This window comes from Arachis hypogaea, chromosome 4 (genome assembly GCF_003086295.3).
Source record: "Arachis hypogaea cultivar Tifrunner chromosome 4, arahy.Tifrunner.gnm2.J5K5, whole genome shotgun sequence".
NCBI lineage: Eukaryota > Viridiplantae > Streptophyta > Magnoliopsida > Fabales > Fabaceae > Arachis > Arachis hypogaea.
Window position 1 is genome coordinate 78,361,048 of NC_092039.1, and position 6,578 is coordinate 78,367,625.

Genomic DNA, 6,578 nt, shown 5'->3' on the forward strand with positions numbered 1-6,578 from the left:
GAGATGCTGTGCTCCTCCTGAATCTCTGCCTTCCTACTGCTTTTATCCAATTTTATCACTCCCTTCTATGGCAAGCTGTATGTAGGGCATCACCGTTGTCAATAGCTACATCCCATCCTCTCAGTGAAAAAGGTCCAAATGCTCTGTCACAGCACGGCTAATCATCTGTTGGTTCTCAATCAGGTTGGAGTAGAATCCCTTGATTCTTTTGCGTCTGTCACTAACGCCCAGCCTTCAGGAGTTTGAAGCTCGTCATAGTCATTCAATTCCGGAATCCTACTCGGAATACCATAGACAAGGTTAGACCTACTGGATTCCCATGAATACCGCCATCAATTCTAGCTTATACCACGAAGATTCTGATTAAGGAATCCAAGAGATATGCGCCCGGCCTAAGGTAGAACGGAAGTGGTTGTCAATCACGCGCGTTCATAGGTGAGAATGATAATGAGTGTCACGGATCATCATATTCATCAAGTTGAAGTGCAACGAATATCATAGAACAGGAATAAATCGAATTGGATGGAAAATAGTAGTAATTGCATTAAAACTTGAGGTACAACAGAGCTCCACACCCTTAATCTATGGTGTGTAGAAACTCCACCGTTGAAAATACATAAGTGAAAGGTTCAGGCATGGCCGAATGGCCAGCCCCGCCAAAACGTGATCAATAGTCTCCTCAGATGAAGAATAAAATAAAACTGAGACCAAAGATGTCTAATACAATAGTAAATTATCCTATTTATACTAGACTAGCTACTATGGTTTACATGAGTAAGTAATTGATGCATAAATCCACTTCCGGGGCCCACTTGGTGTGTGTTTGGGCTGATCTTGATCTATCCACGAGCTGAGGCTTCTTTTGGAGTTGAACGCCAAGTTGTAACGTGTTTTGGGCGTTCAACTCTGGGTCGTGACGTGTTTCTGGCGTTTTACTCCAGACAACAACATGGAACTGGCGTTGAGTGCCCGTTTACATCATCAATTCCCGAATAAAGTATGGACTATTATATATTTCTGGAAAGCTCTAGATGTCTACTTTCTAATGCCTTTAAGTGCGCGCCATTTGGAGTTCTATAGCTCTAGAAAATCTATTTCGAGTGCAGGGAGGTCAGATTCCAATAGCATCAGCAGTCCTTTGTCAGCCTCCTATCAGAGTTTTGCTCAAGTCCCTCAATTTCAGCCAGAAATTACCTGAAATCACAGAAAAACACACAAACTCATAGTAAAGTCTAGAAATGTGAATTTAACATAAAAACTAATGAAAACATCCCTAAAAGTAGCTTGAACTTACTAAAAACTACCTAAAAACAATGCCAAAAAGCGTATAAATTATCCGCTCATCAGAACACCAAACTTAAATTGTTGCTTGTCCCCAAGCAACTGAAAGTCAAATAGGATAAAAAGAAGAGAATATACTATAAATTCCAAAATATCAATGAATATTAATTCTGATTAGATGAGCGGGACTTGTAGCTTTTTGCTTCTGAACAGTTTTGGCATCTCATTTTTTCCTTTGAAGTTCAGAATGATTGGCTTCTCTAGGGACTTAGAATTTCGGATGGTGTTATTGATTCTCCTAGTTAAGTATGTTGATTCTTGAACACAGCTACTTATGAGTCTTGGCCGTGGCCCTAAGCATTTTGTTTTCCGGTATTACCACCGGATACATAAATGCCACAGACACATGACTGGATGAACCTTTTCAGATTGTAACTCAGCTTTGCTAGAGTCCCCAGTTAGAGGTGTCCAGAGCTCTTAAGCACACTCTTTTTGCTTTGGATAACGACTTTAACCACTCAGTCTCAAGCTTTTCACTTGGACCTTCATGACACAAGCACATGGTTAGGGACAGCTTGGTTTAGCCGCTTAGGCCTGGATTTTATTTCCTTGGGCCCTCCTATCCATTGATGCTCAAAGCCTTGGATCCTTTTTACCCTTTCCTTTTGGTTTTAAGGGCTATTGGCTTTTTCTGCTTGCTATTTCTTTTTCTTTCTATTTTTTTTCACCATATTTTTTTTCACAAGATTTTATTTTTCACTGCTTTTTCTTGCTTCAAGAATCAATTTCATGATTTTTCAGATTATCAATAACATTTCTCTTTGTTCATCATTCTTTCAAGATCCAACGGTTTTAACATTCATAAACAACAAGATCAAAAATATGCACTGTTCAAGCATTCATTCAGAAAGCAAAAAGTATTGTCACCTCATCAATATAATTAAACTAAATTCAAGGATAAATTCGAAATATATGTACTTCTTTGTTCTTTTGAATTAAAAACATTTTTCATTTAAGAAAGGTGAAGGATTAATGGAATTATTCATAACTTTAAGACATAGTTACTAAACACTAATGATCATGAAGTAGAGACACAAAACATAGATAAACATATAATATAAAAACCGAATAGCAGAAAAGTAAGAACAAAGAATGAATCTACCTTAGTGGCGTCTTCTTCTTGAAGGACCAACAATGTCCTTAAGCTCTTCTATGTCCCTTCCTTGCCTTTGTTGCTCCTCCCTCATTGCTCTTTGATCTTCTCTTATTTCATGGAGAATGATGGAGTGCTCATGATGTTCCACCCTTAATTGTTCCACATTGTAGCTCAAATCTTCTAGGGAAGTGTTGAGTTGTTCCCAATAGTTGTTGGGAGGAAAGTGCATCCCTTGAGGCATCTCAGGGATTTCTTGATGATGAGCTTCCTCATGCATCTCTTGAGATCCGTGGAGGGTCTCTCTTACTTGCTCCATCCTCTTCTTGGTGATGGGCTTATCCTCTTCAATGAGGATGTCTCCTTCTATGATAACTCCAGCTGAGTAACATAGATGGCAAATAAGATGAGGAAAAGCTAGCCTTGCCATGGTGGAGGACTTTTTGGCTATTTTGTAGAATTCATGGGAGATGACTTCATGAACTTCTACTTCCTCTCCAATCATGATGCTATGAATCATGATGGCCCGATCTACAGTAACTTCAGATCGGTTGCTAGTGGGGATGATGGAGCGTTGAATGAACTCTAACCACCCTCTAGCCACAGGCTTGAGGTCTAGTCTTCTTAGTTGAACCGGCTTGCCTTTGGAGTCTCTTTTCTATTGAGCTCCTTCCACACATATGTCCATAAGGACTTGGTCCAACCTTTGATTAAAGTTGACCATTCTAGTGTAGGGGCGTTCATCTCCTTGCATCATGGGCAAGTGGAATGCCAACCTCACATTTTCCGGACTAAAATCTAAGTATTTCCCCCGAACCATTGTGAGATAATTCTTTGGACTCGGATTCACACTTTGATCATGGTTCCTAGTGATCCATGCATTGGCATAGAACTCTTGAACCATTAAGATTCCGACTTGTTGCATGGGGTTGGTTAGGACTTCCCAACCTCTTCTTCGGATTTCATGTCGGATCTCCGGATACTCATTTTTCTTGAGTTTGAAAGGGACCTCAGGGATCACCTTCTTCTTTGCCACAACATCATAGAAGTGGTCTTGATGGCTTTTGGAGATGAATCTTTCCATCTCCCATGACTCGGAGGTGGAAGCTTTTGTCTTCCCTTTTCCTTTTCTAGAGGATTCTCCGGCCTTAGGTGCCACTGATGGTAATGGAAAAACAAAAAGCTTATGCTTTTACCACACCAAACTTAAAATATTGCTCGCCCTCGAGCAAGAGAAGAAAGAAGAGAAGAAGAAGAAGAAGAAAATATGGAGGAGAGTGAGGGAAGGTGTTTTGGCTAAGGTGTAGAAGAGGGGGTTTGTGTTGTGTGAAAATGAAGTAGAATGGAAGGGTATATATAGGGAGGGGAGTGGGTGTAGTTTCGGTCATTTAGGGTGGGTTTGGGTGGGAAAAGATTTTTGAATTTTGAAGGTGGGTGGGGTTTATGGGGAAGAGTGGATGGATGTGAGTGGTGAAAGGGGGTAATTGGGAAGAGAGATTGAAGTTGTTGGGAAGTGTGTTTATTGGAAAGAGAGAATGAATGTTGAGAAGAGGGGAGAATATGTTAGGTGGGGATCCTGTGGGGTCCACAGAACCTGAGATGATCCTGTGGGGTCCACAGATCCTGAGGTGTCAAGGATTTACATCCCTACACCAATTAGGCATGTAAAATGCCTTTGCACACCATTCTGGCGTTTAAACACCGAAGTGATGCACACTCTGGGTGTTCAACGCCCATGTGTAGCATGTTTCTGGCGTTCAAACGCCAGGATGTTGCTTGTTTCTGGCGTTCAGCGCCAGAAACATGCTCTGTTCTGGCGTTGAATGCCAGCCAGATGCACCTTACTGGCGTTTAAATGCCAGTAAGTCCTTCCTCCAGGGTGTGATTTTTCTTCTGCTATTTTTGATTCTATTTTTAATTTTAGTATTTTTTTCGTGACTCCACATGATCATGAATCTAATAAAACACAAAATAACAATAAAATAAAATTAAAATTAGATATATAAAAATTAGGTTGCCTCCCAACAAGCGCTTCTTTAATGTCATTAGCTTGACAGTGGGCTCTCATGGAGCCTCACAGATATTCAGAGCATGATGAGGGCCTCCCAACACCAAACTTAGAGTTTGAATGAGGAGGCTTCTCAACACCAAACTTAGAGTTTGGTTGTGGCCTCCCAACACCAAACTTAGAGTTTGACTGTGGGGGCTCTTTTTGACTCTGTACTGAGAAAAGTTTTTCATGCTTCCTCTCCATGGTTGCAGAGGAAGGTCCTTGAGCTTTAAACACAAGGTAGTCCCCATTCAATTGAAGGACTAATTCTCCTCTGCTAACATCAATCACAGCTTCTGCTGTGGCTAGGAAGGGTTTTCCAAGGATGATGCATTCATCTTCTTCCTTCCTAGTGTCTAAGATTATGAAATCAGCAGGGATGTAAAGGCCTTCAACCTTTACTAACATGTCCTCTACTAATCCATAAGCTTGTCTTACTGACTTGTCTGCCAATTGAAGTGAGAATAAGGCAGGCTGCTCAATGATCCCCAGTTTCTCCATTACAGAGAGTGGCATAAGATTTATGCCTGACCCCAGGTCACACAGAGCCTTGTTAAAGGTCATGGTGCCTATGGTACAGGGTATTAAGAATTTACCAGGATCTTGTCTCTTTTGAGGTAGAGTTTTCTGAATCCATATATCTAGTTTACTAATGAGCAAGGGGGATTCACCTTCCCAAGTTTCATTACCAAACAACTTGGCATTCAGCTTCATGATAGCTCCTAGATATTGAGCAACTTGCTCTCCATTTACATCTTCATCCTCTTCTGAGGAGGAATAGTTTTAAGAGCTCATAAATGGCAGAAAGAGATTTAGTGGAATCTCTATGGTCTCTATATGAGCCTCAGATTCCTTTAGGTCCTCAATAGGGAACTCCATCTTGCTTGAGAGACGTCCCAGGAGGTCTTCCTCCCTAGAATTTTTGTCCTTCTCCTCCCTTGTGCATTCGGCCATATTGATTACTTCAATGGCCTTACAATCTCCTTTTGGATTCTCTTCTGTATTGCTTGGGAGAATACTGGGAGGAGTTTCAATGACTTTCTTACTCAGCTGGCCCACTTGTGCCTCCAGATTTCTAATGGAGGACCTTGTTTCACTCATGAAACTTAAAGTGGCTTTTGATAGATCAGAGACTAAGTTTGCTAAATTAGAGGGGCTCTGTTCAGAATTTTCTATCTGTTGCTGAGAAGATGATGGAAAAGGCTTGTTATTACTGAGCCTATTTCTTCCACCATTGTTAAAGCCTTGTTGAGGCTTTTGTTGATCCTTCCATGAGAAATTTGGATGATTTCTCCATGATGAGTTATAGGAGTTTCCATAAGGTTCACCCATGTAATTAACCTCTGCCATTGCAGGGTTCTCAGGATCATAAGCTTCTTCAGAAGCTGCCTCTTTAGTACTGTTGGATACATTTTGCCATCCATTCAGACTTTGAGAGATCATGTTGACTTGCTGAGTCAACACTTTGTTCTGAGCCAATATGGCATTTAGAGTATCAATTTCAAGAACTCCCTTCCTCTGAGGCGTCCCACTATTCACGGAATTCCTCTCAGAAGTGTACATGAATTAGTTATTTGCAACCATGTCAATAAGTTCTTGAGCCTCTTCAGGCGTTTTCTTTAGGTGAATAGATCCACATGCAGAATGGTCCAATGACATCTTGGAAAATTCAGATAGACCATAATAGAATATATCTAATATGGTCCATTTTGAAAACATGTCAGAAGGACACTTTTTGGTCATCTGCTTGTATCTTTCCCAAGCTTCATAGAGGGATTCACCATCTTTTTGCTTGAAGGTCTGAACATCCACTCTAAGCTTGCTCACCTTTTGAGTAGGAAAGAATTTATCCAAGAAGGCCGTGACCAGCTTATCCCAGGAGTCCAGGCTATCTTTAGGTTGTGAGTCCAAAAGGGAAAAGCATGAGCCTGTAGACTTCAGGATCTACTCCATTCATCTTAATAGCCTCACAAATCTGCAAGAACTCAGTTAAAAACTGGTAAGGATCTTCAGATGGAAGTCCATAAAACTTGCAATTCTGTTGCATTAAAGCAACTAGTTGAGCCTTAAGCTCAAAATTGTTGGCTCCAATGG

General features: G+C 40.8%; 1 non-coding gene across 1 annotated transcript; it reads left to right on the plus strand.

Annotated features, from left to right (window-relative positions):
- The first annotated feature begins 6,201 nt into the window (after window positions 1-6,201).
- On the plus strand, window positions 6,202-6,305 carry LOC112798864 (small nucleolar RNA R71). The gene has a single exon (XR_003200461.1). It is a non-coding gene; the product is annotated as a small nucleolar RNA R71 (small nucleolar RNA).
- Window positions 6,306-6,578: the final 273 nt, after the last annotated feature.